A 13,415-nucleotide genomic window follows, 5' to 3' on the forward strand; every position below is an offset into this window, starting at 1 on the left:
GGAGGATGCTTCCGTCCTTGATGCCCATCAGTCGGGCTTTCGCCCGGGTCATGGGACGGAGACAGTGCTGGTTGCCCTAGTGGATGATCTCCAGCGGCATCTGGATCGAGGCGGCTCGGCGGTACTGATGTTGTTAGACCTATCGGCAGCGTTCGATATGGTCGACCATCGGGTGCTGACTTGCCGTCTCGCCGACGTGGGGATTCAGGGGTTGGCTCTACAATGGCTTACCTCTTTCCTCAAGGGTCGGGGACAAAGAGTGGCGATTGGGGGTGAACTGTCCCGGAGGTACCCGCTGGATTGCGGGGTCCCTCAGGAGGCAGTTCTCTCCCCGATGTTGTTTAACATCTACATGCGCCCTCTTGCCCAGATTGCCCGGAGATATGGGCTGGGTTGTCACCAGTATGCTGATGACACCCAGCTCTATCTACTTATGGACGGCCGGCCTGCCTGTGTCCCAGAAAACCTGGACCTGGCATTGCAGGCCGTATCTAGATGGCTCAGGCTGAGCGGGCTGAAGCTAAATCCGTCGAAGACAGAGGTCCTTTGCCTGGGTCGCCGTGGTCCGGGGAGGGAGATTCCCTTACCGGCCCTCGATGGTGTGCCTCTGTCAGCGGCGCACAGGGTTAGGAGCCTGGGGATGCTATTGGAGCCTGCTTTAACTATGGAGGCCCAGATAGCAGCCACTGCCAAGTCCGCATTTTTTCATCTTAGGCGGGCAAGGCAGTTGGCTCCTTTCCTGGAGGACGGCGACCTGGCAACAGTGATCCATGCAACGGTCACCTCAAGGCTGGACTACTGCAATGCCCTCTACATGGGGCTGCCCCTGTGCCGAACCCGGAAGTTGCAGCTAGTGCAGAATGCCGCTGCCCGGCTGTTGTTAGGGCTCCCTAGATGGGAGCACATTCAGCCGGGGCTTCAGGGACTGCACTGGCTGCCGATAACATACCGAGTTCGGTACAAGGTGCTGGTTATGACCTTTAAAGCCCTTTATGGCCTGGGACCTGCCTACCTTAGGGACCGTCTCTCCCCACATGTTCCCCAGAGAGTGCTGAGATAGGGGTCCCAAAACCTTCTTACAATCCCTGGGCCAAAGGAGGCCCGTCTGAAAGTGACCAGAGACAGGGCCTTCTCGATTGCAACTCCTTGTTGGTGGAATCAGCTCCTGGAGGAGGTGAGGACCCTGCAGAGCCTTGAACAGTTCCGCAGGGCCTGCAAAACAGCCCTCTTCCGGTTGGCATACAATTAATTGTTATCGGAATGCCTGAACACTCAATCTCGAACACCAGATTATTTAATATTGGAATATTGAAGAATTGATTTAAGGAAGGTAGCATAGTACATACTGAAGTGAGCTTTATGTGTTTTTATGTATTTTATCGGTATTTTATGTATTTTATTGTATAATTATAATTATTAATGTATTATTAATGTATTTAAATTGATTTTGTTGGTTTTTATGTTGTAAGCCGCCCTGAGCCCACCTCGGTGGGGTAGGGCGGGATATAAATCGAATAAAATAAATAAACACGTCTCGTCTTGGAGTACATTACACATGCTGTTTAAGACAGAAGCAATGTGTAGCACAATTCTTCTCATTTAGGAAGACATGGGAAAGAGAAAAACTATGTTGCAATAATAATCAAGAAATAGGGAACTGCTGGAAAGAGTCTAGAGCAGAAATATCCAGTCCTGAGCTAGCATGAATGTGGCTGTGACAGCTCCCAACTTACCAGTGAGGTAGTGAAGCAAAGGGGTTCTTCTAGACTGCTCCAGATAAGGTTTTCCACCATGCTGAAGCCACAATTTGAGTGGCTCCACTCCACCCACTCCTTCCCAAGTAGCCTCCTGTTCCCTCCATTGCACCAGTTGTTAGTGGGCTCGATAAGAGCATTGGATGGGCTTATTCCAGCCTCTAGGCCTTACGTTTGACACCCCTGCTCTAGAGAGACTGTCCTAGGCACACCTACATTCAAAGCTCAATCTATACACTGTACTCCGTAATCACCTCAGAGAATGTCCAGCACATACTATAGATGGTACCAAAGCTATGCTAAAGCAATTACCAATTCAATGGAGCAGGGCTGTTCATAGGTATTTACAACTCTCAGCTTCAGTTTCCACATGTAAAATACCACCACCTGGTCTCATTTCCTCACAGGGATGGGGGGATTTTAATTAGATAATTGCCATAAAGCTTTTGGCAGAAATAACAAACATCATTACAAGAGCAGGTGCAGAACGTTCAAGCATATCGATAGTTAAGTGGCACTGCCAGGGGCCTGCTGAGGTATTCTGATGCACCTGAAATCTTCCATAGGCCAGACCATCCCCTTCAGTTGTTTGCTTTCAGGGCAATCAGAAGATTCATCAGCTGCCCAAACAAAAATCCTTCCTTCAAGTAAATAAATCTACATAAGGTCATATTGAAGGAATGGTGTCCATTATTTAGAGCCCACAAAAACAGTCAACAATTTTTAGCCTATCCCTCCAGAAAACTTTAGAGGTCGTGCCTGTAGAACTCTGGCTGGGTGCCTTCCCTGAAAACTCTTGATAATACTGTCCAGAGTTCTTTCAGTTCAACATTTCTCCATTCACTGTTGTGTCACTGTACTTAAACAGTGAGCTTTTGAGAAAAGTCATAATGCAGAATCTGTGCCTCATTTTATCTCAGAGTAGTTTTCCATAAATCTCTATATAACTTTATCTAAACAGGAAGTTTTAGAGTTATGTAGACAAAAGGTCAAAGGGCCTGGCAATATACAAGGGGGAAGGAATAAGCAAGAACATTTTTTAAAAAAGTAAAAGCCTCTTCTCAAACACAAAGTCCTAAGTGAACTAATTCAAAGTGTGGGTTGTATCCAAAACTAAGGTAACTAAGTTTCCATGACACAAAAAAGAGGCAGCTGTATTGGCCTGTTGAAGCATGAGCTTCTGTGGACCAGAACCTACTTCATATTTCCATGAGATAATGTAATTTATCACATAGCAACAAAAGCCTCTTCAGTTATTAATGCACCAGACTCCAGGCAACGGTACAGACAATTCACTGAAGACACGGTTGGGATTAACTGGGCAAACAGGGTTGTTGCTGTTTTGTTTTTGATTTTGTCTTTAAGAACCCATCACAGACAAATCAAGAAATGGAAGATAAACTATCGGGACATGAATGCTCAATCTTAATTGATAACATGAAGTCAGAACTTTTCAAACAAGGATGTATTAGTAGTAAGGGAGTTTATGATTTTAGATACTGGCTTGGATCCTGTGACTTTATTCCCCTTGTGATTCTCTCCAGCCACTACAGAGCTTACCCTTCTTGTGCTGCTAGCAGTTCCATGAAGCCTAATGGTTCCTTGAAAAACACAAATCCTGCATATGTGGAGATGCTAGCAACAGTGGATGCAAGCCGCACAGCAGAGGACAGCCTCCATAACTGCCAAAGAGAAACATGTCATAGATCCAAGCCAGACTCATGAGAGTCTCAAATATGCTCTTCTTTGTTTTGCAATATATCTAAGTGTGATCTCTACAACTCTTCATTCCCCTAGCCAAAATCTTGATCATGGTTTTAAACTGAGAGTACAAAAGCATTTTTTTTTTTAAAAAATGGAGTTAATAGCTGAATTTTTCTGTTTCACAAATCTAAACCCAAACCACTCTAACTGAAATTAGTTTCACCTAAAACGATGGAAAATCTATTTGTAGCATTATTTAAAATCTTTATATTCCACACTCTTATCTTCTACACTCAACAATCTGGTAAAAACAAAACTCAAACAGGCATTATACACTGAAACACCAAAAATAAATTTCATGAAAGCAGCATAAATCAGCTTAACCAGACTCCTACTAAGTGAAAGCAGCAAACAATTAGACATATCAACATTTCTTCAAGGCCACCAAGAATTCAAGAATGGATTACAAATAGAAAGCAAGAAAGAATAAATAATATATATTTGTTTATTGCCTGAAACACAGCAATATGGGTACCAGGAAAAACTGTGTAGGGAGGAAGTTCAAGAGACAAGTCACTACATCTTGAAATATTGTGATAACAACCATGCTCAACAACAGTCATAGAAAATCATGGCTTCTTCTCCAGTGCTTCATCCAGTGAGCCACTGAATACTATACAGGAATAGTCATGTGAATTCCTTAAACCTGGTTAAGTACAGGCCACAGTCCAAGATGACTGTGTAGCTATGGTTTGAATTGAATTTGCATGAAGCAACCCATAGTGGAGTCATCTTACCGACTTCTATTGCCAAGGTAACAATCAGGTCTGGCATCTTCCATACAAACTATGGTTTTACTGCACACCTGGGATATCCATCAATGTTAAAGAACAAAATCTTGATTAGTAGGAACGTTGGCTGAGTTCTTTCTTCTTCAAAAAAACAATTTATTGTATTTTCTATCAAAGTATATACCATACATATCACAAAGTTTTTTTCACTACTAAGTCTAATTTTAATAGATACATGAAATGCATAAAATATTTCTAAATAATTTTGGATCCTTGAGACTTCAGGTTCCCTCCTACATGTGCCTCCAGCACCTCTAGGAGACATCCCAGGTTGGCCTGCGGCAGATGCCATCAGTGATCCAGTGCTATTCTGCTCTCCCTCATTGTGGGGATTTTCCTGCAAAAAAAATTTCCTCTTCTTCCCTGTCTAGGCCATGTTGACACTTGGCCATGGTATCCCTGCATCGCTCTCCCCCAGCCCAGAATTCCTACAGAATATCCATGATAGTATTACAGCAGGAGAGCCAGTTTGGTGTAGTGGTTAAGTGTGCGGACTCTTATCTGGGAGAACTGGGTTTGATTCCCCACTCCTCCACTTGCACCTGCTAGCATGGTCTTGGGTCAGCCATAGCTCTGGCAGAGGTTGTCCTTGAAAGGGCAGCTGTTGTGAGAGCCCTCTCCAGCCCCACCCACCTCACAGGGTGTCTGTTGTGGGGGAGGAAGGTAAAAGAGATTGTGAGCCGCTCTGAGACTCTTCGGAGTGGAGAGCAGGATATAAATCCAATATCTTCTTCATCTTCATCTTCCAAGGGCAGGGTCTGATCCCAGCTTCCTGCCTTTAGGAGCAAATGGAATCTCTATCCTCCAGAGAGGAGAGTTAGCCATCCATGGATGTGCCTGTTTTTGCCTTTGCCTCCATTATGGCTGAGTTAAGACTGCAGAGTACTTAGTGTCTCCTCCTGAAAAAGGGAGAAGAGGGCAGATGGTAGGGAAAGCATTGGATTATTGATTGAAGAGAGGCTCAAAATACAGAAGTAGAATGAGGAAGAAATAATTGTAATTAGCAGACAGAGAGAACGCCTTTTTGTTTTATTTTTATTTTATTGGATTTATATCCCACCCTCCCCGCCGAGGCAGGCTCAAACATTGCTCTTTGAAGCAGAAAATAAACTGCGTAGGGTGACCCCCCCCACCACTGGAGACAGGACGTCTGGAATTAAGGCCTGCCTCCTTGCCTGATTGGTGGGAATCTCCCATGCTAAGACATGCTCCCCCTCAGAATAAGAAAATGCTATTCTGCTTGAAGACTTGCCTGAGTAGCAACATTCACTTCCTTCATTTCACAAGACTATTGCTTTGTACTGGAGGTACGGGAGTGGAAGGTCTAACTATGAGTAGTACTAAAGAGGAAGTTCTATATTCAGGCATTAAGAAATTTTAGCAGTGTTAAGGGAAGTGCAAATGGAGCTTATTTTATGCAAATTCCTTTCCAGAAGTATAAAAAGAACATAATCAAATAATGGAATACATATTATGCTATAATTCTCTCTTCGTTTATTTATAGATTGAATTGGGGGGAGGTAAAAACAGACGCACAATATTAAACATGCAGTAAGAATACATACAGTAAATGCAACCCCCCCCCCTATTTTTTCCCCACAGGCATTCATATATGTACAATAATGCAACAGAACCTGCTTGGATCAGTCCGGTTTTCTATTGGTGAAAAAGGTGGAAAGGACCTTTGACCACCAAAAAAGTTGTATTAGGAATCATGGGACTGATATGTAAGGAAGGGAACTGGGCAAGACTGAGCAAAAGAGATGTCTGGGTTCAACTCACTGTTTAAACCATTGTTTACAGTGATGTCTGAACTGCCAAATCATGGTTTGCAGCTGGTCAACAAACCAAAATGGGGGGGATCCTCTGAACTTGATTTGTATCTCACAATCTGTGCCAGCTATTCTTTGGCATGCCACAGGAACTGGCAAAAACTGGAGTGCTGAGAAGACAGAAAAAGAAAAGATTAATGGTTTATCGCTATATTTGGAAGCACTAACTGTGATGTGGGTTCTAAACTATGGTTAGCCCATTGATTAGTGCAGCATGATCACAAAGTGCTTGTTAGCCTGTTACTTGAAATACTATGTCACCTGCATGCCAGCCACAAGGTGAAAGTGGACTTAATCCAGGGGGAAAGAAATTAATAAATTTTATACAATCTAGGGTTAATTTCATCAAACACACCTTCAGACTTCTGCAGCTGAATTAAGGAAATACAAGCTTCAAGATTTTCATTTGTATGACCTTTCAATAATATGCCTTATTGTTTTGCTAACAACTGCCTGGGTCAGACTTCAGTTACCAGTTTTTAAAAGCCACATTTTAAATTAACAGCCAAGTTCATAAAGACTTCTCTTTCACAACAACAAAGAGCTTTGTTGGTCTTGTTGCATCTTAAAGACTAATTTGTTAGACTTTAACTAACATGCATACCCTTCTGAAATTTATCTTTCCACAATTTAACACCCCTGGCAGAACTGGAGATATTTAACCTAAGCAGTAAATAAAAATTACAGCGTGGCACACTGCAGTGACAAACCACATATTACTTATTGATAAATGGATTTAATATAATTGTTGTAAATGCAAAGATCCACTATGAATTTCTGAGATGGAAAGGCTGGCCAACTGTAATGAATTGCATTAAAACCCCAATCTTACAGACAAATCCCAGTATACCACAACTACATAGCAGCTGAACAGCTCCAAAGACTTTTAGAGCACTCAAACTGACTGACAGCCTAGGGATATAGGTCAGTGATACTCATTTTATATTGCATAAATACATTTACAAAAAAAAAGTGGTTCGCTGAAGGCAGTGCTGGCAGGAGTTGCACTGAAACTTCAGCCCATTCCTGAAATCAGCAGCAGCCAGTGTGATCCACAAAAACATCCTCATACCAATGTGAGAGGTGCAGGTTCAATCCCACCCCCTCAACCAGAAATGGCCTTGTACAGTGCACCTTCATCCTGACTTCAGCAACCGCAGAAGTGGAATAGCAGTGATCAAACCCGTCAGAGAGTTTGCAAAGTGCCTTACTCTAAACACTACATAAAATGATTTATTCAAGGAAGACAAGGGTGGTGGTACAGAGCAAAAAAGATCTGGTTAACAAGAACCTAGACTATAATGTATTTTAAGGTTTTTAACTAGTGGAGGTATACAATTCCTGAATAGGTTCACAAGACCAGCTGATGGGGGGAAGGGGAAGCAAAGAATCACAGTGGAATTAAGACAAGAGTTGTATATTTAAGAGGAAAGGAAAAAGGAAAGGTCCCCTGTGCAAGCACCAGTTGTTTCCGACTCTGGGGTGACATTGCTCGCACAACGTTTTCACGGCAGACTTTGTACGGGGTGGTTTGCCATTGCCTTCCCCAGTCATCTACACTTTCCCCCCAGCAAGCTGGGTTCTCATTTTACCAATCTCGAAAGGATGGAAGGCTGAGTCAACCTCGAGCTGGCTACCTGAAAACCCAGCTTCCACTGGGGGTCGAACTCAGGTCGTGAGCAGAGCTTAGGACTGCAGTACTGCAGCTTTAACACTCTGTGGCACAGGGCTCTTAATTCATGAAGAATACTATTAATTCTTGTCTGATGCTTATTCAGGATTGGCAGTTTCCATGTTCCTGAGTCCCCTCAATTCTCTCTCTCGGCTTGGCTTCGCGAACGAAGATTTAAGAAGGGTGCAATAGTCCACGTTTGCTGCAGGCTCGCTGGTGGCTGACAAGACCAATGTGGGACAGGCAGGTCCGGCCACAGCGGCTGCAGGGAAAAGTCTGATTTAGGGTTGGTCCTGTAGCAGTGCGATTCTTCCTCAATCTCCTTTTGTCCTCAAGACCAGCTATGCGTGTGTTCTCAAAGGAAGAGACAGCCTGGTGGATGGTGTGCCTCCATGCTTTGCGATCTGAGGCTAGGTCAGACCACTGGTGATGGTTGATGTGACAGGTGCTAAGGGATTTCTTCAAGGAGTCCTTGTACCTCTTCTTTGGTGCCCCTCTATTTCGATGGCCGGTAGAGAGTTCGCCATACAGGGCAATCTTGGGAAGGCGGTGGTTTTCCATCCTAGAAATATGCCCTGCCCAGCGCAGCTGCGTCTTCAACAGCAGTGCCTCGATGCTGGTAACCCCTCAATTATACACATGCAACCACATGTGCACATTTCTTCTAAGGTACCTAACCCTACTACTACTCAGGACAAGATTTTGGGTGGCATTTAGATGAATGAAAGTGTTCCTTGATGATGCATCTGAAGATGGGGAGATACCCACAGTCTGGACTGATACTCATAAGAGATTCCACCTTCCTTCAAGATCAAGTTGCTGCTGCACTGGTATATTTTTGCTTTCCTTTTACGATACAGGCTGTTCTAATCTCAATGAGCAACCTCAAGCTCGAGTAATAGAATAAAAGGATGGGTTCTCTTATGAATTAAACATTGGCTAAATGGCAGGAAGCAAAGAGTAGGAATAAATGGACAGTTCTCATAATGGAGGGAAGTAAGCAGTGGGGTCCCACAACGATCAGTATTGAGGCCAGTACTATTTAATTCATTCATAAATGATCTGGAACCAGGAGTGAGTAGTATAGTGGTCAAGTCTGCAGATGACACAAAATTATCCAGGATAGTGAAAACCACAGATGAATGAAGACCAGACCTCCACAAATTGGCTGAGTGGGCAACAATATGGCAGATTAAGTTCAATGTTGGTAAGTGTAAGGTGATGCACATTGGAACAAAAAAAATATATCCAGCTTTAAATATAGGCTAATGGGTCTAAATTTGCTGAGACTAACAGGGAAAACAACCTTGGGGTGATGGTAGACAGCCAGGGTAGTGCAGTGGTGGAAAAGGCAAGTTCTATGTTAGGGAATATTAAAAAAACGGATTGAAAACAAAATAATCAATATTATAATGCCTTTGTACAGATCAGTGGTGTGACCAATTTTTATTTATCATTAGGAACACTGTGTACAGTTCTGGTCATCGTATCGCAAAAAGGACATCACAGAGCAGGGGAAAAGTACAGAAGATAGTAACCAAGATGATTATGGGGCTGGAGTATCTTTCCTATGAGGAAAGGCTGAAGAATCTGGGACTTTTCAATTTAGACGTCTAAGAGAAAACATGAAGAATGAGGTAGATGGAAAAGAAAGATGGAGTAGAGGGAGTTGACAACCAGAACTCTTTTCTCCTCTCCCAAAATACTAGCACTCAAGGACATCCAATAAAGCTGATGGGCACTAGATTCAGGGCAGACAAAAATAAATGCTTCTTTACACAGCAACTGATTAAAATGTGGAATTTGCTGCCAGATGATGTAGTGATGGCCACATGCATCCATAGTTTAAAAAGGGGACTAGAAAGATCCATAAAGAATAGATCTATCAGTGGCTACTAGCCATCATGACTAAAGAGAACCTCCACATTCAGAGGCAATAAACCTCTGAATACAGTTCCAGCAGGTAATATCAGGGGAAGAGGCCTCAGCTTCTATGCCCTGTTGTTGGATCTCCAGAGGAGCTAGTTTGCAACTGTGTGAGACAAGATACTGGACTAGATGGCCCACTGGACTGATACAGCAGAGCACTTATGTTCTTAAGCTATTTGCCAGTAAGCATTTATTCTGCAGAGTACCAGAACAGAGTACCAAGATTTGTTTTTCTTTTCTTTTTTTAATAGGTCTAAATTTGCTGAGACTAACAGGGAAAACGACCTTGGGGTGATGGTAGACAGCCAGGGTACTGCAGTGGTGGAAAAGGCAAGTTCTATGTTAGGGAATATTAAAAAAAACAGATTGAAAACAAACAAAAAAACCCTCTTAAACAATCAATTGCAATAACTGACCTTGGAGCTAGCAAAGTCTGCTCAATTCATATGTAACTTTATCTTGTAAAACTGGTTACTAAACAGGTGCATAAATGTAGGCTGGACTGTTGCCAAAATCCACTCATGAAACACTCAAAACCTTAACCCATATACTGTACCAAGTTTTAAATTTCTGCCAACCAATGCCTATCAACCTGAAATCCCCATGAGGGGGCATGTGAGTGACATTGTATAAACAGTGAGAGCCAATCTAGGAATGCCCAGCTCCCTCAACTTTCATTAAGTCTATATCAGATCCAAAGATACTGTTGGACATGCATATAAATAGGAAATGGAAGAGGTGGTAATGAATGTTCTTACACTAAAGATATTTAAAATGTATAAAGGTAACAGTTTAAGCAAACCACATATTTAAGTGAATGTACGGATGCAATAAACATTCCCCCAAAGACCAGTGAATAGTTTATGTCAAATTTTTAAGTTACAGCAGAAATCACATTGTGAAAACTTTTCTCAAGGTTTGTAACACATGGCTTTTGTTAACCATCCACTGAGTCTTTCTCAACACCCCCCTCTGAATTTTTTCACCCAGGTCCAGCTGCAGAACACATGCTTTGCATGCAGAAGGTCTCAGATTCAGTCCCAGGCTTTAAATTCCACTTAAAGGTCTTCTGATAGCAGAAATGGTCTTAAGAACATGGGAAGCCATGTTGGATCAGGCCAGTGGCCCATCCAGTCCAACACTGTGTCACACAGTGGCCAAAATATATACATATATATACACACACACTCTGTGGTTAATAGCCACTGATGGACCTCTGTTCCATATTTTTATCCAATCCCCTCTTAAAGCTGGCTATGCTTGTAGCCACCACCACCTCCTGTGGCAGTGAATTCCACATGTTAATCACCCTTTGGGTGAAGAAGTACTTCCTTTTATCCGTTTTAACCTGATTGCTCAGCAATTTCATTGAATGCCCACGAGTTCTTGTATTGTGAGAAAGGGAGAAAAGTACTTCTTTCTCTACTTTCTCCATCTCATGCATAATCTTGTAAACCTCTATCATGTCAGCCTGCAGTCGACATTTCTCCAAGCTAAAGAGCCCCAAGCGTTTTAACCTTTCTTCACAGGGAAAGTTGTTCCAAACCTTTAACCATTCTAGTTGCCCTTTTCTGGACTTTTTCCAATGCTGTAATATCCTTTTTGAGGTGCAGTGATCAGAATTGTACACAGTATTCCAAATGAGACAGCACCATCAATTTATACAGGGGCATTATGATACTGGCTGATCTGTTTTCAATTTCCTTCCTAATAATTTCCAGCATGGCGCTGGCTTTTTTTTATTGCAACTGCACACTGTCTTGACATTTTCAGTGAGTTATCTACCAAGACCCGAAGATCTCTCTCTTGGTCAGTCTCTGCCAGTTCACAACCCATCAACTTGTATTTGTAGCTGGGATTCTTGCCCCCAAAGTGCATTATTTTGCACTTGGGCACACTGAACCTCATCTGCCACATTGACGCCCACTCACACAGCCTCAACAGATCCCTTTGGAGTGCCTCACAATCCTCTGGTTCTCACCACCCTGAACAATTTAGTGTCATCTGCAAACTTGGCCACTTCACTGCTTACTCCCAACTCCAAATCATTAATGAACAAGTTAAGGAGCATGGGACCCAGTACTGAGCTCTGTGGCATCCCACTGCTTACCGTCCTCCACTGCAAAGACTGCCCATTTACACTCACTCTGCTTCCTATTAATTAGCCAGTTTTTGATCCACAAGAGAACCAGTCCTTTTACTCCACGACACTCGAGCTTACTAAGGAGCCTTTTATAAGGAACTTTATCAAAAGCTTTCTGGAAGTCAAGGTAAACAACATCTATTGGGTCCCCTTTGTCAACATGTTTCTTCACCCCCTCAAAGAAGATGATATTGGATTTATATCCCGCCCTCCACTCCGAAGAGTCTCAGAGCGGCTCACAATCACCTTTGCCTTCCTCCCCCACAACAGACACCCTGTGAGGTGGGTGGGGCTGAGAGTGCTCTCCCAGAAGCTGCCCTTTCAAGGACAGAGTCTCAGAGCAGCCTACAATCTCCTTTACCTTCCTCCCCCACAACAGACACCCTGTGAGGTGGGTGTGGCTGGAGAGGGCTCTCACAGCAGCTGCCCTTTCAAGGACAAGCTCTGCCAGAGCTATGGCTGACCCAAGGCCATGCTAGCAGGTGCAAGTGGAGGAATAGGGAATCAAACCCAGTTCTCCCAGATAAGAGTCCGCACACTTAACCACTACACCAAACTTGCTCTCCAGAACTGTAACAGGTTAGTGAGGCAAGATCTTCCCCTACAGGACCCATGCTGAGTCTTCCTCAATAACTTGTGTTCATCAATGTTTCTACTCATTCTGTCCTTGATAATGGTTTCTACCAACTTTCCCAGTATTGAAGTCAGACTGACTGGTCTGTAATTTCCCAGTTCTCCTCTGGAACCCTTTTTAAAGATGGCCTTGAAAAGCCAAAGCCCCTCAAGTAGATATTGCTGGGTTAGATGAATCAATAATTTGACACAAGGAGTGATCACTTCACAGGGAACACAAAAGAAGTTCATACCTTGGCCTACAAGATCTCTCATCAGTGTTAACAGCACCTGCTAGATGTCTTCCCAATGTCTCTCTAGGGTACTGAGGAAAAAAAGGAAACTGAAGTTAAGTACTTTTAAACACCATGATGAGGTGGCTGGCCTCTATAGCAATATAAATGCAGTAAAAATAGGCCATCTGAACATATCAACATGCTTTCAGGACTCTTCCCCAAGTATCCAGGGGAAAATTACATGGGCATTGATAATAAGACAAAGAAATAACCCTGCTAAAATGGCCTGATGAGGAATGAATGTGTTCCAGAGGAGGGGATATTAAAAGCAGCTGAGGGTTATTTCGGGGGGGGGGGGGGTTTGTTCTGCTTATACTCTTTAGAACTAATTTCCATGCCACGGAAGTAGGTCCTGAGCCAAACTGGTCAGACCCAACATCGTAACATGTAGTCTGGGATTTAGAGAAACTAGGAATAGGGGAGATGGGGAAGGGCAGAATTTCCAAATTGGTTCCCCTCCTCCCACTGCCATGATTCTTCAGGGGCCCTCAGCTTGTTTCAGAATATTTAACTATTTTTTGGAAAGATGTGAACATAATGAATGAAGGAGAAATGCTTGCAAAATAAGTATTGGATATATAACCTCAAAGATTCTTCACTCTCTCTGCTAAAGAAATAACTC

At 43.2% G+C, this 13,415-nt stretch overlaps 1 protein-coding gene across 3 annotated transcripts in view; it reads right to left on the reverse strand.

The window, feature by feature from the left end:
• The window catches only part of RAP1A (RAP1A, member of RAS oncogene family), a 155,957-nt gene that overhangs the window by 52,875 nt on the left and 89,667 nt on the right, over nucleotides 1-13,415 (reverse strand). For 2 of the 3 annotated variants that reach the window (XM_060231231.1, XM_060231232.1), the window contains exon 2: nucleotides 12,752-12,822. The exons of the other annotated variant lie outside the window; for it this stretch is intronic. The gene's annotated coding sequence lies outside the window, so the exon portion shown is untranslated. The remainder of the gene's footprint in view (nucleotides 1-12,751; nucleotides 12,823-13,415) is intronic. 3 annotated transcript variants of the gene reach the window in all.

This window comes from Heteronotia binoei, chromosome 2 (genome assembly GCF_032191835.1).
Source record: "Heteronotia binoei isolate CCM8104 ecotype False Entrance Well chromosome 2, APGP_CSIRO_Hbin_v1, whole genome shotgun sequence".
NCBI classification, from domain to species: Eukaryota; Metazoa; Chordata; class Lepidosauria; order Squamata; family Gekkonidae; genus Heteronotia; species Heteronotia binoei.